Source organism: Aedes aegypti, chromosome 3 (genome assembly GCF_002204515.2).
Source record: "Aedes aegypti strain LVP_AGWG chromosome 3, AaegL5.0 Primary Assembly, whole genome shotgun sequence".
Taxonomy (NCBI): Eukaryota; Metazoa; Arthropoda; class Insecta; order Diptera; family Culicidae; genus Aedes; species Aedes aegypti.
This window is the reverse complement of record NC_035109.1, coordinates 372,565,218-372,591,671: the sequence shown is the minus strand read 5'-3', so window position 1 is coordinate 372,591,671 and position 26,454 is coordinate 372,565,218. Positions and strand designations below refer to the sequence as shown.

General features: G+C 36.5%; 1 protein-coding gene across 4 annotated transcripts in view; it reads right to left on the bottom strand.

Annotated features, from left to right (window-relative positions):
- LOC5576493 (atypical protein kinase C) overlaps positions 1–26,454 on the bottom strand; it is a 454,102-nt gene that overhangs the window by 362,926 nt on the left and 64,722 nt on the right. The window lies entirely within an intron of this gene.

Below are 26,454 nucleotides of genomic sequence, written 5' to 3'. Positions count from 1 at the left end.
GGAAGTAAAACCGTTGGTCCCAAGATGAACTAGCGCAGGGCTAAAAATATCGTTGATAAAGATAGAAAAAAAAAACCTTTTGTCTCTGTACCAATCCAACATCGATCGCGCGTAATGGCATGATGCCAGATCCGGCCAGAATAATGTCTCGCCTCCGTGAGACCGCAGGAAGAGCAACAGACGCTTCTGGAGGCACTAGGTGCGGTAAATTTCGCTGTTGATGGTAGCATTTTTTTTTTTTTTTTTTGGAGTGTCCATTAAAAATCTGTTCACGGGCCACAGATTGATGACCGTTGTAGTAGAATCAAAGAAATCCTAATAGAAGTCCTGGAGTATTTTCCATAGAAATTTCAAATAAAATCCCTGGAAAACTCTTGATAGAATAATTGTAAAGGTTTCTGAAGGAATCCCAGGATAAATACTCAGAGGATTTTCATGACAAATTTGTTTAAGAATCTCCAGAGAAACATTTAGTGCAATCTATTAAGTAATTCTTGTTCTGTAAAAAGTTTTTTGGGAAATTTTTAAACAAATGTCTTTAGTAATCTCTTAGGATTTTTTTAAGATCACGAGGAATCATGGCAAGATTTTTGGAGTAATCCATGGAGCATTTCAAGAAATAATAAATGGATTCCTTTTAAGTGACCGCTGGAAGAAATCATGGAATAATCTATGCAGTATTTTATAAAATGATTTGTGGAAAAATATTGGTAGTTGTTTCGGAAAACTTTTGAAAGAATCTAAAGAGGAATTTCTCAAAAAAATATAGTGATCCTTAAAAAAAATACCGTAAAAAATGCAGATTGTAGAAGAAACACTTGGAAAATTCCTTTAGTTTAGTAACTATTTTATTTTGTTTTTTTTTTTTCAGAGAATAATTACTAGATAAAGAGAAACCGCGCTGGAGAAAATAATTGAAATTTCTGAAACAATATCTGAAAGCTGCTAGAAACTTGGATGCGGATGATAAAATCCTTGCAGATATTCAAGGAGAAGTTATTGGATCACTGGAGAAATTCCAGGAAATGCTTCCGGAAGCTTCCTGCTTCTCCTGAAGGAAAGCTGGAGAAATTTTTAGAAAAACCCTTTGAATAATATCTATATAGAATCTTTGTAGGAACTTCCAAAGCAATACTTTTCGCTGCATTTTTTCGTAAAAACATTATCCATTCTCTCGAGATGGATAATTGTTCGACGTGGTGCCGATCAGCGTATGGCGCGTCGCCGATACCGCATTTGGCGTCGGCGTGACGTAAAATGAATTGGCGGCGGTGGTATACAGTGATCCAAGTATACAGTCAACTCTCCATAACTCGATATTGAATGGAACATTGAGTTAGGCACATATCGATTTATAGAACACAAAACCAGTACAACTGTTATCCAAGGTACCATCTAATTCCATGAAAACCATTTTTTGTGGTTCTTCGACTCGATATGGTCGGTGTTCAGACAGACCGGACTAGATGATATTTTGGCCTTGCAAAGATAAGTCAAGAACTTTGTCAATTCTGATTTTTTCGATGTTATTTTAATACAGATGTTGCATCAAACAGATAAATTCCATTATTACAGCAAATAATGACAATATTTTGTTATTCCGAAAGCTTAGGGTACGTTTTCCTGAAATCATTCAAAAATACTTGGTTTCAGTCTGTCTGAATAACGACCATATAGAGATGACTGTATTACCTATCCTGCGAAAAATATTGATTTAATTATGAACATACAATATTGAGAAAATCTACTTTAAATATTAAGAACAATTGTTTTTTTCAGCGTAGAAAACATTTCTACTCTTCAGTATATATCCTAAAATTCTTCCATATAGTTTTTGTTCGTAGCTAGTTTTGCTTGCTTTATTTTTTTTTATAAATTATTGTCAAACAATTGCTTATTTTTTATTGTTTTATTATATTATTGATTATTTTTTCTAATAAGATACTGAGCCTTCGTTAAATGCTTGTTAATTGCGCTGCCTTAACATAACAACAATAATAACCGTAGCTTTGTGCAGCAGTAGCACGACGACAACAGCAACACGAACGTGACAGGAAAAGGATGATCCCGTTTGGTTGGGCGCGAGGTAGGCGCTACGGCGAAGGGGAGGAGCGGTGGCCACTTATGAAGTGCAATGGTCACACTCTCTAGGATATTGCTAGGCTCTTCAAGAGAGATGGGAGGGATAAGCAAGTGCTGCTGCGGTTTTGTTGATTTATCTAGGTAGGTACGTGAAAAGGCCTCTTCCTATGTTGCGAAATGTTTGGCCAGATACCTAGACGGAAGCAAATTGGATCAGGAAAAGCGATTGCAGAGGTGTGCTTGGTCAGAACGGCTTGTTGTATTGCATTGATTCATCTTCAGATTACGGTAAGGATTTTTATTCAAATTGGATTCATCTTTAGATTCCGGAGATAATTCTTGCAAAGATTCCGGAGAGGAGGTCCTCCCAGATTTCGGGTAGGATTCTATACAGATTCTGGAGAAGATTTCTTTCAAGCTACGAAAAAGATTCCATTCTTAATGCCGAAGAGTATTATTCTCTAGGTTCTGAAAAGGATGAAAGGACCAAAAAGGATTTCTTAACCTCTTTGGAATAAGGAAAGAAATCCTCTTTGGTTTTTTAAGCATATTTATTTTGAAAATTTCAAAAACAATTCCAAACACAAACATTTATTGACACAAAAATTTCTAAAAATGCGGATCTGTGGATTTTACAAATTCGTGTTTGTCTGTCACGTGTTGGCTTGAGAACGGGTTATCGGAATTCTTTCACTGTTGAATTTATCCAGTGTTTCTCGAACATCTTTCTTTCGTGGAATTGCTGTGGAGAGCAATCATAGCAAACAAAATGATTTGTTTTGATTAAGAATATTTTTCTCCTCCTTTTTTATTTTGCTTCGTTTTTACAATTATTTGTGTAATACATTCATTTTCAAAAATTTAATTAATTTGTATTATTTTTACTGGACTTTATTTTTCTTGTTCTTGTTTATTCTTCTCTTTCTGTTTTTGATATTTTTTAATTCTCAAACTGCAGTATTTTGCCTTTTTATACTGTCAACGATAGTTCCGCCATTTAAAAATTAATATTCATGACCCGGTGCACGCTTGTGACGAGCTGTACCAGCAACGGACAAGGATGCAGATTAAACCAACAACCGGCTGGCAGCAGGGGACATCGCGTGGTTCATCGAAAGATAGTTGCACTACTGCCGGTAGCAACTTCGTCAGCATAGTTGGCACACCGACTGAACACACACAGTCTTAAACATACGCCGCTCTTCACTGATTTAAACCTATTAAACACGATATGTCCCGGTGGACCGAGGATTCGCAAAAGGCGCAAAAGGGGCAAAAGGGCAAACGCGATTTCCGAAGGCTCCCGAGCAAAAAGCCACACTACCCATCGACCACTAAGCTACTGCTACTACCCTATATGTGAGGAGTCTGTGCGATTTTACCGGGTCCATGTTCCAAAGGTTGGAGATACAGTGTGACAAACGGTGTATGATGCTGGCCGATTAGGGCGGTTCAAATTTCAAAAAAGTTTGTCATCTTCCAAATATTTTTTACAAACTTAATAATATAGAGCTCTGCCAAACTTTCAGTCATGGTGAAGGTTTAATGGTGTTAAAAAACTTTGAAAGTTTGTATAAAAAAGGAAAGTAAAGTTAAAAAGATATCGGCGATTAGGTTTTCAAACCTATTTGAAATTTGAGCCACCCTACTGGCCTCTGATGCACTTTATCGCTCTCGGTAAGTATATATGTGGCTTTCTGATGTGGGGTTAGAAGCAGATGATTCTGCGGATGCGGTGCCAAAGCTCTGGTGTTCCCGGGATGATCCCCGACCGACGACGATGTTACGCAAATGGATTTGGTCGGACATCCTTTGAGGGATCAAGGACACCCATTGATTGGATCCCGACTAGGATGCACTTTGTTCGTACATTAGAGGATTACACCTCTGGGTGATTTGAAAAGGTGCTTAATCTGCTTTAGTGGTTCGTATCAAGTGTGTAGAATGGATTTTTGGTATTCGCTTTGACGTTAGATGCACTATTCAATTGACTTTAACTGTGAAACAGAATTTTTGCACCCTCCGAAATTTCACAATTTTTTTCTTATACATGACGAATAAACGCTTTCTCGTACCAAGTTCCCATTTCTATTTCCAAGAAAAAGATAAATTCCAAAAAAAAGCGCCATGGTGAAAATTTCGTTTTCCATGCAAATGCTCCCAGAGAAAGCGCTGAGCGCATCTTAATCAAAATTCTGTAGAATTCGGGCCGGGTTTTTGGAAGCAACGACGTATGCTTTTCTTGTTCGCCGTTGGCTCACTGGGACTCGGAAGGTGAATCGAGTTTCGCAATATCTCGCCAGCCATGGTGCAACGGAGCGAAACGATAAAACTCCACCCGGGATTGCGATTCAAATTCTGGGAAGCACTTGTCCGCGCTGTTTCGGTAGCACTTTCTGTGCTGGCAACAATGTAGTTGCTCTCAGCGGAAAAGAATGGCAGGTAGTGCTATTTTTGGATACTAGGAACAAAACGTTGTTCGATGAATAAAATTTTGACATATGAATATTTAATGAAAAAACGTGACAAGTTCATTTCAGTCTGAATATTAATTTAATACTAAATGTGTTTCAATATTCAAAATTCGATTTCGATTTGATTCCGATTTGATTTCGATTTCGATTCGATTTCGATTCGATTTCGATTCGATTTCGATTCGATTTCGATTCGATTTCGATTCGATTTCGATTCGATTTCGATTCGATTTCGATTCGATTTAGATTCGATTTCGATTCGATTCGATTTCGATTCGATTCGATTTCGATTCGATTTCGATTTCGATTCAATTTCGATTCGATTTCGATTCGATTTTGATTCGATTTCGATTCGATTTTGATTCGATTTCGATTCGATTTCGATTCGATTCGATTCGATTCGATTTCGATTCGATTTCGATTCGATTTCGATTCGATTTCGATTCGATTTCGATTCGATTTCGATTCGATTTCGATTCGATTTCGATTCGATTTCGATTCGATTCGATTCGATTCGATTCGATTCGATTTCGATTCGATTTCGATTCGATTTCGATTCGATTTCGATTCGATTTCGATTCGATTTCGATTCGATTTCGATTCGATTTCGATTCGATTTCGATTCGATTTCGATTCGATTTCGATTCGATTTCGATTCGATTTCGATTCGATTTCGATTCGATTTCGATTCGATTTCGATTCGATTTCGATTCGATTTCGATTCGATTTCGATTCGATTTCGATTCGATTTCGATTCGATTTCGATTCGATTTCGATTCGATTTCGATTCGATTTCGATTCGATTTCGATTCGATTTCGATTCGATTTCGATTCGATTTCGATTCGATTTCGATTCGATTTCGATTCGATTCGATTCGATTTCGATTCGATTTCGATTCGATTTCGATTCGATTTCGATTCGATTCGATTCGATTTCGATTCGATTTCGATTCGATTTCGATTCGATTTCGATTCGATTTCGATTCGATTTCGATTCGATTTCGATTCGATTTCGATTCGATTCGATTCGATTTCGATTCGATTTCGATTCGATTTCGATTCGATTTCGATTCGATTTCGATTCGATTTCGATTCGATTTCGATTCGATTTCGATTCGATTTCGATTCGATTTCGATTCGATTTCGATTCGATTTCGATTCGATTTCGATTCGATTTCGATTCGATTTCGATTCGATTTCGATTCGATTTCGATTCGATTTCGATTCGATTTCGATTCGATTTCGATTCGATTTCGATTCGATTTCGATTCGATTTCGATTCGATTTCGATTCGATTTCGATTCGATTTCGATTCGATTTCGATTCGATTTCGATTCGATTTCGATTCGATTTCGATTCGATTTCGATTCGATTTCGATTCGATTTCGATTCGATTTCGATTCGATTTCGATTCGATTTCGATTCGATTTCGATTCGATTTCGATTCGATTTCGATTCGATTTCGATTCGATTTCGATTCGATTTCGATTCGATTTCGATTCGATTTCGATTCGATTTCGATTCGATTTCGATTTCGATTCGATTTCGATTCGATTTCGATTCGATTTCGATTCGATTTCGATTCGATTTCGATTCGATTTCGATTCGATTTCGATTCGATTTCGATTCGATTTCGATTCGATTTCGATTCGATTTCGATTCGATTTCGATTCGATTTCGATTCGATTTCGATTCGATTTCGATTCGATTTCGATTCGATTTCGATTCGATTTCGATTCGATTTCGATTCGATTTCGATTCGATTTCGATTCGATTTCGATTCGATTTCGATTCGATTTCGATTCGATTTCGATTCGATTTCGATTCGATTTCGATTCGATTTCGATTCGATTTCGATTCGATTTCGATTCGATTTCGATTCGATTTCGATTCGATTTCGATTCGATTTCGATTCGATTTCGATTCGATTTCGATTCGATTTCGATTCGATTTCGATTTCGATTCGATTTCGATTCGATTTCGATTCGATTTCGATTCGATTTCGATTCGATTTCGATTCGATTTCGATTCGATTTCGATTCGATTTCGATTCGATTTCGATTCGATTTCGATTCGATTTCGATTCGATTTCGATTCGATTTCGATTCGATTTCGATTCGATTTCGATTCGATTTCGATTCGATTTCGATTCGATTTCGATTCGATTTCGATTCGATTTCGATTCGATTTCGATTCGATTTCGATTCGATTTCGATTCGATTTCGATTCGATTTCGATTCGATTTCGATTCGATTTCGATTCGATTTCGATTCGATTCGATTTCGATTCGATTTCGATTCGATTTCGATTCGATTTCGATTCGATTTCGATTCGATTTCGATTCGATTTCGATTCGATTTCGATTCGATTTCGATTCGATTTCGATTCGATTTCGATTCGATTTCGATTCGATTTCGATTCGATTTCGATTCGATTTCGATTCGATTTCGATTCGATTTCGATTCGATTTCGATTCGATTTCGATTCGATTTCGATTCGATTTCGATTCGATTTCGATTCGATTTCGATTCGATTCGATTCGATTTCGATTCGATTTCGATTCGATTTCGATTCGATTTCGATTCGATTTCGATTCGATTTCGATTCGATTCGATTTCGATTCGATTTCGATTCGATTTCGATTCGATTTCGATTCGATTTCGATTCGATTTCGATTCGATTTCGATTCGATTTCGATTCGATTTCGATTCGATTTCGATTCGATTTCGATTCGATTTCGATTCGATTTCGATTCGATTTCGATTCGATTTCGATTCGATTCGATTTCGATTCGATTTCGATTCGATTTCGATTCGATTTCGATTCGATTTCGATTCGATTTCGATTCGATTTCGATTCGATTTCGATTCGATTTCGATTCGATTTCGATTCGATTTCGATTCGATTTCGATTCGATTTCGATTCGATTTCGATTCGATTTCGATTCGATTTCGATTCGATTTCGATTCGATTTCGATTCGATTTCGATTCGATTTCGATTCGATTTCGATTCGATTTCGATTCGATTTCGATTCGATTTCGATTCGATTTCGATTCGATTTCGATTCGATTTCGATTCGATTTCGATTCGATTTCGATTCGATTTCGATTCGATTTCGATTCGATTTCGATTCGATTTCGATTCGATTCGATTCGATTTCGATTCGATTTCGATTCGATTTCGATTCGATTTCGATTCGATTTCGATTCGATTTCGATTCGATTTCGATTCGATTTCGATTCGATTTCGATTCGATTTCGATTCGATTTCGATTTCGATTCGATTTGGATTCGATTTCGATTTGATTTCGATTCGATTTCGATTCGATTTCGATTCGATTTCGATTTGATTTCGATTTGATTTCGATTTGATTTCGATTCGATTTACATTCGATTCTTTGTCATATATATATATATATATATATATATATATATATATATATATATATATATATATATATATATATATATATATATATATATATATATATATATATATATATATATATATATATATATATATATATATATATATATATATATATATATATATATTTTTTTTTTTTTTTTTTTATTGAACAACAAAAAACGTTATAAAACTTACAATACTACAGATTTATACATTTCTACACTCTTATATATATATATATATATATATATATATATATATATATTTTTTTTTTTGTATTGAACAACAAAAAACGTTATAAAACTTACAATACTACAGATTTATACATTTTTACACTCTTACAGAACATTTATCCATCTACCGAAGCATTTTCCATACCATATTCTGTTATTCCAACGATTTTCACGAATTATATTTTTAAAGCTATAAATATCTTGTTTTTCAAAATTCTTCAAACAGTAGCTGATACCTAGCGTTGCTAACCACAAAGCAGCTTTACTTTGATACTGTGTATTATGAATCACTCTAGAAAGCATTTCTTCTGGATCATTTATACATATTTTTAGCTTTTCCTTTATGCAACTCGTTATCCAGTCCCAAATTACTTTACTGTTTGTACATAGTTTTATTCTGTGTTCAAGCGTATCTATTCTTTCACAAACATCACATAAGTTATTAGCAACTCCAGGAATCTTTTTGTCGAACAACTTGTATTTTGTTGGAATAATGTCAGTTAAAAACAAAAACATAAAATGCTTCTCCTCTGAGCTTATGAAGTTCATATTTAAATTCTGCCAGAAAATATCCCAACTCTTGTTAGGATATTTATTAACAATATTAGGCACAATGTTTTGTTTATCTATCAGAAAACTATATATTCTTTTACTTGTTATATCAAACCCTACATTTGCAACATCTGCTGCAATACGAATCCATTCTCGTGTATTTCGGGTGATAGAGCGGCTGTATTCTTGTGATATCATGAAATCATCTCTCCCGCTAGAGTGATCTTGGAGCAGTATGCCTTTGACAAATAAAGATTTCATCTTACTCTCTGCGTCAACAAGAGCTAATCCTCCTTTTTCTACATCCAGATATAGTTGGTGAAGGCAAACTTTAAATATTCCTATTCCTTTAAAAACAAAATTTCTGCAGATAGTCTTGATTTGCGAAATATGGCTATTGGTCGGGGGATAGACCTGTGATAGATACCAAAGCTTAGAAAGGATAAGGTAGTTTAATATCCACGTCTTTTGAAAAATATTAAGTTGCCGTTGTTGGTGTAACGTAATGAGGTACTTTATGGATTTAATTATTTTCGAGTAATTAAAATTAATGGTATCACTGTATGCTTGGAAAATTTCAACGCCAAGTATTTTCAGGGAATCAGTTTCTTGTAACAGATGTGGTCCTGTTCTGCAGTTATTTATTCTCATATAAGATGATTTCTTAATATTCAATTTAATTTTAGCATAAAGACTAAAATTATCGATAATTTTTAAAATTTTATCGAACTCCTCGTCGTCACGGATGAAGATATTAATATCGTCTGCATAGGCAATAACTTTGTAAAAGCTATTATCTATGAAACAGCCCTTGATGTTACTGCTGATTTTTCTAATTAGAGGTTCTATGTAAAGGACGAAAATAGCCATGCTCAAGGGGCATCCTTGACGGACTGACGATTTGATTGAAATCTCTCTTGTTAACATTCCGTTAAACAAAACTTTCAATGAAGCTTTGCTGTGAAGATTTTTAATGCAATTCACGAATTGTACAGGAAACCCAAATTTCTCCAACACTAGCCAGAGAAAGCTGTGATTTACTCGGTCAAACGCTTTTTCCAGATCAATGTTCACGATTGTGCCTTTAAAACGTTTTGATTTACTCGCTCTCAGTGTGATATTCCTCAGAACTTTTAAGTTGGTAGTGCATGACTTTTCGGAAATACATGCCGCTTGACCTGGGCCAATCAAGGGTTCAATTAAAGGTTGTAGACGGTTATACAAATTTTTTGTAAACAACTTGTAGTCACAATTGAGCATACTTATGGGTCTTTTATCTTTCAAAAAATACGAGTTTTCACTTTTTGGTATCAGCGTTATCACTCCTTCGGCAAACGTCGAATTTGGCAGAGTGCCTGATAGAAAATCATTAAATAATCGTAACAGATCGCCTTTTAACTCATCAAAAAAAGTTGAGTAAAACTCATATGTGAGACCATCAGGCCCGGGGCTTTTTTTCTTGGTTGATTGGTGTAATGCTTGCTCTAATTCAGAAAGTGTAATTGGAGCTGTTAAGCTAATACAATCTTCGGGTGATAATCTTTTGTCAATGGAATCGAGAAAATTTGTTGCACCGGGATGAAACTCATTGTCATTCTTGTACAATGTTCCAAAATGATTTTCAATAGCCGTTTTTAAGGTTTTTGGATCAGAGGTTAAGTTCCCATCTATATCTAGCTTCATTGAACTGCTCAACTTTTTGCAGCGTTTAGAAAGTTGGAAAAGACTAAGCTTTTCGTCCTCTAGAACGTTACATGCGCTTGTTTTCATTTTTAAATTTTCGATTCTAGCTTGCTCAATGCTCATTAACTTTGTCCTAACGTAGCTTAGCTCTCGAGATACATCTTCGCCTTCATTTTGTTTGGCAGTTATTTCTCTTAAGCAACCATGTAAAAAACTCTTCGAATCGGCGATACGCTTATTATTTTCAAACGATTTTGTTTTAAAAAAAGATTTTGCTTTTGGTTTTAGGTGTTTGAACCACCAGCCTCCGAAATTTTCATTGTACATGTTAATTCGTTTGGTATTTCGAATCACATGAGTGAACTCTTGTTTTATTTCTTCTGTGTTCAACAGGGTTGGATTTATTTTCCAGTACCCCTTCCCATTCACTGTTACGTTTGCGTTGGTGTCTGTTTCGTATTTGACGATAAGAGAATGGTGATCAGAAAATGAAGTTGCTAGAGTTTCAAAACTTCTAACGGCTTCTGAAAATATCGCTGGTCCATACACTCGGTCTAGTCTGGACATTGAATCACCCCTAAACAATGTATACAACGTCTTCGAGTTGAACGAATTGCCAATATCACGGAGAGCCAGACTATCAACAAGCTGTTGAAGCCCCTGGCTGATATTTTTAACGGTTCCGTTTGAGTCTTTTTTCAACAAAATACAATTGAAATCGCCTAATATCACATTAGAATAATTTTGCGACAGATGTGGTAAAATATCCTGAGTGAAAAGTATGTCACGTTCTTTGCGAAAAGCCGATCCGGAATGCGCGTAAACGTTAATAAAATTGATTTCTCCAACCCTAATAGAGGTTATTCTACCATTTGGGTTCAAGAGAACATCGGAAAAATCGATATTTTTCCGCACTAATACTGCAGTACCTTTGTTATCATTACTTATATTTACAAAAGCAATATGACTTGAAATAAATCCAAAATCTTCAAAAGCGACTTCTTGAAGAAATACAAAATCAATTTCATGACTCCAAACAAAATCTCGAAGTAAGTTCTTTTTCAGCGTAGAGCTGATCGCATTGATATTAATTGAAGCAATTTTTCTTAAAAACGTAGGCATTTTAGAATACAATGCAACTGTCCGCAGCGAATCGAGTTGGTCACTTTACTTTTTGTTTCTCTTTGGTTTCGTTCCTTTTTTAGCACTCACCGAAACAGGATCCTTCACTAAAACCATCGACTTACCATCTCGTTCATTCAACAGGTTCTCATCGTTGTCCGAGCCTTCCGAAGAGATGTTCAACGGCCGTTTGATGAGTGTCCTAGCTTGTTCACTTACTTCCTCGTCCATGTGGTCGTTTGTTGTTTCGCCAATCGCAGTACTCACGTCCGATTGTGGCCGTTGATCCTTCGTTGGCGCCACGTGTTGATCGTTATTCGGCATTTTCTGCAGCGGTTTCGAGAAAGGTTTGGTAGATTTCTTTCCAGAGTCATCGCCGGTCACCATTGCCCGCGTGCTACGGTGCTTCGGAGAAAGGACTGTCATGGTTGCTGGTGTTGGCTCCGCGATGTCGATGATTGGCTTGCTGGGTCTTCCTAGAGCGGTTGAGCCCGTTGATTTGAATGGGATTCCCGATTTACCTGCCTCACCCGAAGCAGCGTTCGTTAGCTTGGGGCAATTAGACTTCTCGTGTCCCTCATTCTTGCAATAGAAGCACTTGTTCTTCAATCCGTCGTAGTAGACACGTGCGCGAAAGTGACCAACATACAGATGTGCGGGGATTTCTTTGGAAATTTCCATGTGTACTCCTCGCACACCGGTGAATATATTCACGTTCACTTCGGTAGGGAAGCGCTCTCTCACGTGCTGTCGTATGGTGCCATACTGCCCTAATACATACTGGATCTCGCGGTCTTCTATCTCCGGTGGTAGGTTGAAGATACGTACGTATCGAAAGATACGACTGGCTTGGTCCACTTGAATGCTGGTCTCCGATCCGTCATCGTACTTAAAGATGTACTGCTCTTCAGAATCCGCTATGAAAGCGGAGAATGTTGGTTCGTCCATCAGCTTGACGTAGAACTGTCCGCCTGTTTCCTCCTTGTAAATTGAATGGATGTCCGCTGCCGAAAGCTTGAGGTTACCGATTGCAAATTTAAGCACTTCCAAGTGCGTGGGCACTTTGCTGTTGGGGCCGAACACAAGTTTCACCGTATTTTTTCTGATACTGTTAGCCATTTTGCTGAAATAAACTCTTTCTCGAAAGAAAGATTCCGCTATTTAAATCACAAAAAATAGAACAATAGCCGCAAGGGACTATTGTTCGCAATATTCTACGGGAGCGAAAGAGTCACACGTCTATATCGATCGAGCACTTGTCCGAGAATGCATATTAGTCATTATTTCGATTCGATTTCGATTCGATTCGATTTCGATTCGATTCGTAGCAGTTACGATCGCCATGTTACGGATGTCAGGTCGCGGTCGCCATGTTATATGAAGTAAAAATTAGTACATTTTCCATATTATTAGAACCGGTTAACTTACTTCCGCTTCGATAGTCTAATATCGTTTCTCCTTCATTGATTGTGGCTATTTTTTCGAGTTACTACCTCTCTAAATGCATAGTGGATTACACTTTGGGGGCCATGGAATATCAATGATACCGGCTTCTTGTACACTGAATCCAAATGACTCCATCAACTGCCAAGGAACTCCTCATCTCATACCAGCAGAAAAATCTTAGCAAAGCGAAAAAAGCATTCCTTCACCCATCTATAAATAAATTATGCATTCGAGGTAATTTCAGTCCCGAATCGACTTCGCCCACTTCCTAGCTTTTTCGTGAACCGATGGGCTCAAGCGAAACAGGGCATCACGTTGGAAGCCCGGAGAAAACTGATGGAGCATTATCTCCATTTCGGTAAATTAACTTGACTCTTCGTCGCTTCCGAGGCGCTGTGAATGTAGAGTAGTAGTTTTTTCAGAATGGTGAGGAGGGGGGGGGGGGTGACGAAGGCGAAGAGGGGCAAAGACAGCTCACAATACCCGAACGAGAAGTTTATCTTGTCAACCGGTGTACTTAATTCGAAAGAGGATTGTTTCGGGATCTTTCTTCTTCTGCCTGCACTCCTCCTGTCCAACCGAATTGAAGAGGGACTACGGTAACGATGCCAGGTAGAATAGTTGTACGGTAGTAGCTAGTAGTAATACTCCGTCGTGGTGCTCTGTTGCATAGCGAAATCGAACCGTTGACAGCTGCTGGTGACGGTGAACGTTGTTTGAATTGCCTTTATCTATTGAGCTTCCTTCTCGAGAGTGAGAAGGCACAAGTTGAGTCAAGAGTGCTTCGGGGTTGTTTCACTAGTTCTTTTGGTTAGCAAATACCAGTTTTTTTTCTATATTTGAGAAGGAAATATGTTGGAACGTGTGGCAAATCAGTCACTTTGCTCTGTGTGCAGTGGAAACTGTTCAACAGTTCATGAGAACAGAAGCACCTCAGATTCTTGACTTTTCTTTACAAGACATCCTGTTTTATTTTTTATTCCAGATCATATCTATTGCATTTGCATTATATTTCCATTTCATTTTCATTGTCATTGTCCTCGTATTTTATATTGTTATTTTAATTGTCATCTTTACTATTATTTTCGTAGTCATTTTCTATGTCATTTCCATTGTCTTCTCAATAACATTTTCACTGTAATTTTCATACCATTTCCCTTTATTATTTCGATGTCACTTTATTTGTCATTTCCATTTTCATGGTCATTTTTATTGTCAATTTTACTATAATTTTCATTGTAATTTTCTTCATTTTATTCATCGTCATTTTGATTGTCATATTAGTTATCATTTTTTGCCATTTCCATGGTCGTTTTTGTATCATTATCTTGTGGTTTCTTTTGTTATTTCCACTGTCATTTTCATTATTATTTTCATCATAGTTTTTATTATTGTTTGCTTTGTTATTTTCGTCTTTTCCATGGTCACTTCAACGATCATTAATTTTGCACTTTTTATGGTTATTTTCTTTGTCGCTTTTATTGTCATGTTCATTGTCATTTTCTTGCTATTTCATTTGTCGTTTCCATGATCATTTTTATATATCATTCTCACTGAAAACAGGATATCTATCATTTTCTCACTTAAAATGATTTAAAAGCTCAATACATCCCACCATAGCAAAGCTACAAAACCGGGATTATGCAACTCTACTGCAGTATACGTACACGACGTCCATCCGGATAGAATATCAATGAGATTTACTCTGGACGATAGTTTGCTCACAGAACCTGTCGGAGACACTGGCTAAATCCCTCTTATCATCGTCGTCGACGTCTTTCTTTAAGGCTGCTCTATGGCATACGGTTCCGCAGAGATTTCCTCATTGATCACGTAGTGTCTCCTGCGATGCGGAGGCCAAGACACGCGTTCAGCTGGATAAAGTTGAGTTCCGTAAAAATGCAATTGCTGTCAGTTACACTTGCATCGGGCGATAGATATAGTCCCCAAAGCTCCACTGAAGCACTTGTGGTGGCGCATTTCCTCCAAAGCCAATGAAGAGGAAATTTAGCAGAAGGTGAGTTTTTGTCACGACCAAGACCATGTCCAGGAGACCAGACCAAGACTGTTCCAATTTCGTGCACTCCCAGTGAACCGAATGGCACTGCGGAAAAGCGATAACAATCAGTGGTAATTGAGTGTTCCCAATTTCTTCTGCTTCATCGGGTTGGACCTGCTGCTAACTGAGACTTTCTGTCTATCGGCTAAGGTCTTCTTCGTCGTCCCTGTCGTCGTTGCTTTCCCAGTACTCTCCTAAGTGAAAAAGGATCCGGTCCGGTGAGAAGCAGGAATTTCCCCCTCCTCATCGACTCATTTCCGCTTGTGCAAGATTGGTAGCAATGCTGGAGTAATAATGAAGATGGTTTCAGGAAAAGGTGCTAGCAGATTTCTTCTGGTTCCGAGTTCCGAACATATGACGATCCACTTGGATGTGTAAGTTCGTTTTCCGCTCTAGCCTTAGCTGGTCTGTTCATCCGTTTACGTTTAACACAAATAAAGAAAATCGAACGGTTTTTGTGATAAACCGGGTTTTCACAATTGCGAGTGGGAAATTTTTCTCAGAATGTAGACTGTCGATTGAATCATTGATCAAATCTTTCTTACGGTGAACTTTGGATGCGATAATATTCAATCGGAAGAAAAACGAATGCATATCGAAATCATGGAATGGGAATCGTTTAGTCAAAATCGAATCGGAATCTAAATAATGAAATCGAACTCATGGCATAGAATTCATTGAATCTAAATTTTGGAAACGCAATCATGGAATCGGAATTATGAAATAGATATCGTGAAATCTAAATCACGGACTCAGTACGAATTTAAGTTCACAGGCACTCATTTTTATTTAATATCACATGGCGACCGTGACATGTCATCCGTAACATGGCGATCGTAACTACATCGAAATCGAATCGAAATCGAATCGAAATCGAATCGAAATCGAATCGAAATCGAATCGAAATCGAATCGAAATCGAATCGAAATCGAATCGAAATTGAATCGAAATCGAATCGAAATCGAATCGAAATCGAATCGAAATCGAATCGAAATCGAATCGAAATCGAATCGAAATCGAATCGAAATCGAATCGAAATCGAATCGAAATCGAATCAAATCGAATCGAAATCGAGAATCGAATCGAAATCGAATCGAAATCGAATCGAAATCGAATCGAAATCGAATCGAAATCGAATCGAAAATCGAATCGAAATCGAATCGAAATCGAATCGAAATCGAATCGAAATCGAATCGAAAATCGAAATCGAATCGAAATCGAATCGAAATCGAATCGAAATCGAATCGAAATTCGAATCGAAATCGAATCGAAATCGAATCGAAATCGAATCGAAATCGAATCGAAAATCGAATCGAAATCGAATCGAAATCGAATCGAAATCGAATCGAAATCGAATCGAAATCGAATCGAAATCGAATCGAAATCGAATCGAAATCGAATCGAAATCGAAATCGAAATCGAATCGAAATCGAATCGAAATCGAATCGAAATCGAATCGAAATCGAATCGAAATCGAATCGAAATCGAAACGAATCGAAATCGAATCGAAATCGAATCGAAATCGAATCGAAATCGAATCGAAATCGAATCGAAATCGAATCGAAATCGAATCGAAATCGAATCGAAATCGAATCGAAATCGAATCGAAATCGAATCGAAATCGAATCGAAATCGAATCGAAATCGAATCGAAATCGAATCGAATCGAATCGAAATCGAATCGAAATCGAATCGAAATCGAATCGAAATCGAATCGAAATCGAATCGAAATCGAATCGAAATCGAATCGAAATCGAATCGAAATCGAATCGAAATCGAATCGAATCGAAATCGAATCGAAATCGAATCGAAATCGAATCGAAATCGAATCGAAATCGAATCGAAATCGAATCGAAATCGAATCGAAATCGAATCGAAATCGAATCGAAATCGAATCGAAATCGAATCGAAATCGAATCGAAATCGAATCGAAATCGAATCGAAATCGAATCGAAATCGAATCGAAATCGAATCGAAATCGAATCGAAATCGAATCGAAATCGAATCGAAATCGAATCGAAATCGAATCGAAATCGAATCGAAATCGAATCGAAATCGAATCGAAATCGAATCGAAATCGAATCGAAATCGAATCGAAATCGAATCGAAATCGAATCGAAATCGAATCGAAATCGAATCGAAATCGAATCGAAATCGAATCGAAATCGAATCGAAATCGAATCGAAATCGAATCGAAATCGAATCGAAATCGAATCGAAATCGAATCGAAATCGAATCGAAATCGAATCGAAATCGAATCGAAATCGAATCGAAATCGAATCGAAATCGAATCGAAATCGAATCGAAATCGAATCGAAATCGAATCGAAATCGAATCGAAATCGAATCGAAATCGAATCGAAATCGAATCGAAATCGAATCGAAATCGAATCGAAATCGAATCGAAATCGAATCGAAATCGAATCGAAATCGAATCGAAATCGAATCGAAATCGAATCGAAATCGAATCGAAATCGAATCGAAATCGAATCGAAATCGAATCGAATCGAAATCGAATCGAAATCGAATCGAAATCGAATCGAAATCGAATCGAAATCGAATCGAAATCGAATCGAAATCGAATCGAAATCGAATCGAAATCGAATCGAAATCGAATCGAAATCGAATCGAAATCGAATCGAAATCGAATCGAAATCGAATCGAAATCGAATCGAAATCGAATCGAAATCGAATCGAAATCGAATCGAAATCGAATCGAAATCGAATCGAAATCGAATCGAAATCGAATCGAAATCGAATCGAAATCGAATCGAAATCGAATCGAAATCGAATCGAAATCGAATCGAAATCGAATCGAAATCGAATCGAAATCGAATCGAAATCGAATCGAAATCGAATCGAAATCGAATCGAAATCGAATCGAAATCGAATCGAAATCGAATCGAAATCGAATCGAAATCGAATCGAAATCGAATCGAAATCGAATCGAAATCGAATCGAAATCGAATCGAAATCGAATCGAAATCGAATCGAAATCGAATCGAAATCGAATCGAAATCGATCGAAATCGAATCGAAATCGAATCGAAATCGAATCGAAATCGAATCGAAATCGAATCGAAATCGAATCGAATCGAATCGAATCGAAATCGAATCGAAATCGAATCGAAATCGAATCGAAATCGAATCGAAATCGAATCGAAATCGAATCGAAATCGAATCGAAATCGAATCGAAATCGAATCGAAATCGAATCGAAATCGAATCGAAATCGAATCGAAATCGAATCGAAATCGAATCGAAATCGAATCGAAATCGAATCGAAATCGAATCGAAATCGAATCGAAATCGAATCGAAATCGAATCGAAATCGAATCGAAATCGAATCGAAATCGAATCGAAATCGAATCGAAATCGAATCGAAATCGAATCGAAATCGAATCGAAATCGAATCGAAATCGAATCGAAATCGAATCGAAATCGAATCGAAATCGAATCGAAATCGAATCGAAATCGAATCGAAATGAAATCGAATCGAAATCGAATCGAAATCGAATCGAAATCGAATCGAAATCGAATCGAAATCGAATCGAAATCGAATCGAAATCGAATCGAAATCGAATCGAAATCGAATCGAAATCGAATCGAAATCGAATCGAAATCGAATCGAAATCGAATCGAAATCGAATCGAAATCGAATCGAAATCGAATCGAAATCGAATCGAAATCGAATCGAAATCGAATCGAAATCGAATCGAAATCGAATCGAAATCGAATCGAAATCGAATCGAAATCGAATCGAAATCGAATCGAAATCGAATCGAAATCGAATCGAAATCGAATCGAAATCGAATCGAAATCGAATCGAAATCGAATCGAAATCGAATCGAAAATCGAACGAATCGAAATCGAATCGAAATCGAATCGAAATCGAATCGAAATCGAATCGAAATCGAATCGAATCGAATCGAATCGAATCGAATCGAATCGAAATCGAATCGAAATCGAATCGAAATCGAATCGAAATCGAATCGAAATCGAATCGAAATCGAATCGAAATCGAATCGAAATCGAATCGAAATCGAATCGAAATCGAATCGAAATCGAATCGAAATCGAATCGAAATCGAATCGAAATCGAATCGAAATCGAATCGAAAATCGAATCGAAATCGAATCGAAATCGAATCGAAATCGAATCGAAATCGAATCGAAATCGAATCGAAATCGAATCGAAATCGAATCGAAATCGAATCGAAATCGAATCGAAATCGAATCGAAATCGAATCGAAATCGAATCGAAATCGAATCGAAATCGAATCGAAATCGAATCGAAATCGAATCGAAATCGAATCGAAATCGAATCGAAATCGAATCGAAATCGAATCGAAATCGAATCGAAATCGAATCGAAATCGAATCGAAATCGAATCGAAATCGAATCGAAATCGAATCGAAATCGAATCGAAATCGAAATCGAATCGAAATCGAACCAAAATCGAATCGAAATCAAATCGAAATCGAAATCGAGTCGAAATCGAATGGAAATCCGGTATCATTGAGATTCCATGGTATCGAAGAGTAATTCACTATGCATTTAGAGAGGTAGTAAATCGAAAAAATAGCCACAATCAACGAAGCAGAAACAACAATAATAGATTAGCAACACGGAAGCAAGTTTATCAGTTCGAATAATATGAAGAATGTACACATTTTTACGTGATATAACATGGCGACCGTGACATGACATCCATTACATGGCGATCAAAATTGCATCAATCTGAATCGAAGATAAAATTGAAATTGAATCGAAATCGAATCGAAATTGCATCAAAATCAGATAGAAAACGCAACACTTGTTCAACGCCCATACCTCAGCTATCCATCACCATTTTTGGTAACAAATTTCCCAAAAGCATCAGTTCTCAATTTCTCAAGGTGCGACACACCCCAGAAGAAGGATAACTTTCTACCCTTGAACAATGGAAGCTAGTTAAGCCGGAGACGTCAACGGCGACGTGACACCGGTGGTAGCTTTCAGCAGGAAAGTTGCTCCTCAGCAGTATTGAGAGCGAATTTCGAACGAACATGCAAGGACGAGCGAGAAGACGACGCCATTAGAATGTTGCTGATTCCACCACGGTAGATGTCAGGCATTCCTAATTTGTCATATCCCCTGGAGGATTTTCAATATTTTTCCCAGCTCGAATTTTATTGGAGGAAAGCGTGGCGCGAAACGGATTCTAGGATTTATTAGATGAGAGAGTGGATTTATGGAAGGGATCAGTTCGGCAGGTGTGAAGAGTGGTAGGTTGAAGGGATAGCATCACCGCACACGTTTTAATGTTGGCAATAAATGATAATTTATGGCTAAGATTTACGTCCTTCGATATAATAATCGTTTTGATCGCACGTTCGGACTGTCATGAATGACTGAGCACGGCTCTGTGTTTTAATGTACTTCGGAAGCATGACAAACCGAGACGATTTGTCACCCGAGATTGATTGCTTAAAATTGAACGTAAATGTTGAACGCAACATGTATTGGAGCTTTCCATTCAAACACAATCAAAACGCAATCCAAATGCTATCCAAATCCAATCCAAATTCAATCCAAATCCAATCCAAATCAAACCAAATTTTATCCAATCAAAACAAAATCAAATTCTATCCAATTCTTTATGAAATTTGACATGGATTTATAATAAATTTGTAATAAGAATTTCGCAAAGTAATCCACAAATAATTCGACCATTAATTTCTAATAGAAATTTCTCTCTACATTCGAATGATTTTTACAAATGCCGATTCTTTAGATTTGAATTTCATTTAATTCACTTTATCAAAAGTGGTTTGTATAGTATGGCTTTAGGACATTTCGTCGAATGACGTTTGGTCGAATGACATTTGCTCGAAAGTACATTTGGTCGAATGAACATTTGGTCGAATTGCTTTGATACATTTATTTTGGTCGAATTACGTTTACTTGAACGGAAATTTGGTTGAAAGCTTGTTTTCAAACGATTTATTGAAAGATCATTTGGTAAAATTTATTATTGTTTTCTATGTTTTGCAAAGTTGGTAAGATACGTATTCTTTTGAATAACCGGAATCATTAACTGTTGTAGGATGTAGAAAAAGGGACATTATATGTAGTCTTATTTTTAAAATTGATAAATCCTTTTATTTGTAATTTGAAGTTATGCCAAAATCTGAAATGTTCTTCGTAATGAACTGCTGATCTTCATGTGGTAGAAGCATTCGGAGAGAGTTCTCTGGATCTTTCTTTGAATTCCGGATCTAGCAGCATACGAATCTATGACATTTGGTCGAAAGACATTTGGTCGAATGACGTTTGGTCGAATGACATTTGGTCGAAAGTACATTTGGACGAATGGACATTTCGTCGAATGGACATTTGGTCGAAAATAATTTAATTGATTGGAAAAGTGTTCGACATTTGGTTGAAAGAACATTTAGTAGAGAATTTAGTCGAACGTGTATTTTTCAGATTATTGAACAGATTCACATTTTGTTGTTAGTACAGTGATTGAGTGATTGAAAATAGGGAGTGCCTATATGGTATTGCTAGAACTACATGATAGAGCGCAAAAAGTAAGCTTTGTTTTACTTCTGAAACTTCTAAATGAGCTTCAAGCCTTAATAATGCGTCGAGCGATATTTCGGGGATCCAGTTATTCAGACTTTCCCACAAAATCGAATTACTTCTTGCGTTGTTGACGTTACTTGCTGACATTTTTTTCATTCAGGCTTATTCTGTCACTCGGATGAATCGCAAAGAGCAGATCTTATAAGGCAGAAGTTAACTTCTGTCAGCACAGTCGACTCATCTCTGATCTCTGATTTTGATTGAATTATTCATCAACCGATTCAATCGACACGCCTCAAAGAATGTAATAGAGCATGAGGTCACAATAAACTGATTTACCATGAGTAAGACAATGACAATGACAGGTGACCAAATAGTTCTATACCCAAATGTTTCATGTTTTGTTTCCACATTCCAAATTTTCAAGCCCATAGACCACGCTTTAAGACCTAAAATTCAAAAATGATTCAAGCAATCACACTAAAAGCTGTCATTCAACAAAGATTAGCATTTTTTAAAGAACGATGACATTTTTAAAGAATAATAAATTCTATATAACTTGAAACTTCAATTACTAAGCAATGAAAGCTTTTGCAGGCATTTTCTTTAGAATGATGATATTCTGGAAGAATAATAAATTTAACATATCTTCATGTTCCCAACGTTGAAGTAGGTTCTGTAGTTTAAAGAACATTTATAGTAGCTAAATATTTTGGTAAACATAGGAAAACTATTTCCAGGGCTGTTACAAAAACTTCAAAATTTCATCCGCGAAAATCGCGACTATCAAAGGTCGATCCGCGTCTAGAGGCAGCAATCCGCGTCAAAGAATAACATTTTCTAACATTTTAAATTAGGACACCTGGACCAATGGTTGTATCAGTACCAAGTATCAGTACTTCAAATCCCAAACAGTAGGTCATAACGAATATTTTCGATAAAAACGCCATATACTATTTTCCATCCAAAAGAATTCTTCCAGTAGATTTACAAAATTTCAGCTTATCATCTGACAAAATGTTATAGTAAAAATTAGGTTTTCTCAAAGATTTAAATTCTTTGCCACAGTAGTTACCGTCAAGTTCAATTAATGAAAGCAATGTTTCAAATGAATGTGTTGAAATAAAAAAAAAAACTTAGAGATGTTCTGCATGCACCATTTGAAAGAATTCAATTGCTGCTACGAGGGAAAAAATTAAATCTATATTTAAATCAAATTTTTTGTTTAAAACACAATTTGTACAAAAATAATTATATTTGTTGAATTTTTTGGTTTAACATGAAAAGATCAACAAGTCCTATATTTGAGACCTATCATTATTTTTTTTTATATATATTTTTTTGTTTTCAGGTTATTCATAATTGGTAGCGAAAACATAATTGAAATTTTTCATATTAGATCGCCAAAAGCTTGCAAGGTCAAACATTTGACTGGTATTGACCAAAACGTCAAACATTCATTCGATACCTCTGAAATAATGTAATTTTTTAACAGTCTGTCAAAATATGCTAAAACACAATAAAAAATCCCATTTTTTTTTTTGTTTATTTGTTCTAATTTTTTTGGGTTTAAAAATACTGAACCGAAAACATTCTTTAATTACAGTAGAATTTCCAAAACAACCGTAACAATTTTGCCTTCACAAACTAGGAATCAGTAGGAAATTAAAAGAACTAGGATTCAATAATTGGGTTGTTTAGCGGTAGAAAAGTTGCAGTTTTTGTAGCTTGATAATTTTGGCATTATAAAGGTAAAAAATATTTAGAAAAAACATATACACTCAATGACATTTCAATTTACACAATGATAGCTCGTTCCGAAGTAAAATTTGTCGAGAGGTGATTTCCGTACTAACTTCAAACGTGTTTGCTTTCTGGCTCAATTTTTAACGTAGATATAATATATAAAAAAGTGGATATTCCTAAACAAGCCATCCTACGTTTTTAAAATCTTAATAATAAGACATATATAGCTCTACAGTTTCAAGCCTCCTAATAACTGTATGAAATTATATATAATTATATATATGAAATTTGATGACAACACTAGAATATGACCTAACTCTCTGCATTTCCAATATATTGGGGTCACAAAACTTCACGCGGGCTTCCCCTGAGGGAACGACGTGCCGCACTTTTTCCACACTGTTCATATCTTGCAAAGATACTGAAAAATAGAAACTTAGTAATTTATGAAAAATTAAAAATACGCAATTCAAAACATGACAAAAAAAAATGTGTCTGGCAAATCTATTGTATGTGATTTTCGTGGCATGATGTAGCAAATCCGCGATTTTCGCGACTGTTTTTCATGCACCCGCGATTTTCGCGTCTGGCGGCATAAATCCGCTACAAATCCGCGAATATCGCGAAATCCGCGAGAATCGCGAAATTCGCGACTGTTGTAACAGCCCTGTATTTCTATAGCATGTGACATAATTTATTTTAGGATTCTACAAAATTTGGTAAAATTTGGTCTTCAAATCCAAAAATGGTTGAAAAATAAAATAATTGATAAGAATTATTAATCCTATTTGGACAGTAGTAAAATAATCCAGCTTTGTTCTATATTTGTTGGACAAAATTATTACAAAATATTACAAAATATCCGATGCCCAATAGGCATTCGGCATTCGACCAAATGTCCATTCGACCAAATGTCCGTTCGACCAAATGTACTTTCGACAAAATGTCATTCGACTAAACGTCATTCGACCAAATGTCCTAAAGCCGCAGCTTACGGACGTGGGTAAGATATTTGACGGCAGGAAAAATGTACTTCAAGGAAATGGCGAAGTGAATGTAAGGTGTAAGTCACTTTACTTATGGCCAATTGGCTTATTGTGACTTCCAGCTTAATAACATTCATCAAGCAGATTTATGGCTTTGCTGACAGTGTGGATGACCTCAGGTGAATAACAGAGTTTGCAGTAGAAGCTTTGAATTATTAAAAATGAAAATTGTGCTAATTCTATGAATCGGGTAAAGAAAGACAGTTGACTGAGGCGACAAAAGTTGGCTGAACGAAAATTAGCAAGAGGTTGATCAATATGTTGGGAGAATCAAATTGAATAACAAAGTTCTGCTAATCACATACACATTGTTGGTAAAATGGCTGATACTTTTTCAATAATTCAATAACTCTTGTAGCGACAGGACGCTACTCTCGAAGGTACTCAGACTAAACGTTGGATCGACTATGCTTTCTGTTGCAACTAAAGCTTTTCGATCAAATATCTATTCGACGAAATGTCCGTTCGGCCAAATGTACTTTCGATCAAACGTCATTCGACTAAATGTCATTCGACCAAATGTCATAAATTCGTATAGTATGATAATTTTGGAACAGACAAAAGTTGTGTTTCTATGGAATCTATGACAAAAGGTCGAAAGGACAGAAGGGCGAAAGATAAAATGTCGAAGAACAAGAAAGAAGGGACAAAAGGTCGAAAATGTTTTTTTAAAGAAGGAAATATTTCCCACTAAGTAAATAATTGTCTACCTTTTCTCTTTTCGACCTTTTGTCTTTCGACCTTTTGTCCATAAACCGTTTCTATGTAAATGCGTCATGGGAACATTTACAGAAGCCTGGAAGTTATTTCGAAAACTCCACAAAAAAACCAAGTGTCAACAGTGTCGCATGTTTTGCGAAGGTTCTTCTCACGCTAAAGGCGTCTTGTGAGGGTAGATACCAAAAAGTTTGTATGCGCAAATTGCTGGGGCAACAATTGGTCTAACTTTTGGGATTGCCTTTCGCGCAAACGAATCAACGAGGAATTGAGAAACAACAATTTTGAAAATAAAATTTCTCAATTGGATCCTGGCTACAATCCCTTTTGGAAATTATCTAAAATTTTGAAAAAAAAAAACCTCGGAAGTCAATACCGGCATTGAAAGAGGAAAGCAAATTATTACTAACTAATTGCGAAAAAGCTCAAAAACTTACTATGCAGTTCAAAAGCGCGTACAATTTTAATTTAGGACTTACTAGTCCAACAGAAAATCAAGTTACTTAGGGCTCAATCAAGAGAACGTTTTCGAAAGTTTCTGGGAGACTGATTTGGAAGAAGTGAGAACTATTATTAAATAAAATCAAAATTATAAAAGCCTCAGCCCCATTTTTTACATCCTCATCAAGTAACTTCCAGAAAATCGTTTAATGTTCTTGATTAATACGTTTAACAAAAATTTCACGTAGTTTTTCGGCAGTTTCGCTCTTTATGTCAACATATTTGTGACACTAACATTCCTTCCCTTCCTCAAAAGTTGCAAGGTTATCTAGAAATTATTCTAAAAAAAGCCAGTTAATAACTACCTGATTAAACCTCGAAAATGTGTTGTCGAAGGACATTACCCAACTAAAGAGGTGATATTCACCTTTCCTTTTTATCAGCCCAATAATTCCCACTGGAATGCACAGGGACACCTAATTCAAGTAAATAGCTTCCGCTTCGAGTTGATAGGATTAGAATAATTGGCTCCCGAATTCCTTTCAGGACTTATCTACACAGGGAATTCCGTTCTCTCTTTCTCTCTTACATCCGAAACTAGGGCTGGGGAGCTCAACTTGGACCAGTGCCAACAACATCCTACATCCGACGAAATCGACCGGGCGACAACGAAATCTCGTTTTCGGGATAATTTCAATTATGCTCCGCGTTTCACCTCCAGCAGCCCCAAGACACTGCGGGCCAGAAATCCAAATTTCGCGATAAAATCCCATGCACTTTGATAATGTAAAAAAATCCAGTTTAATTAATAATAATTCTGTTATAAATCGAAAATTCAAAAATTCTTCTCTTCAGAACAAATAGAATTTTCGTCCCGAAA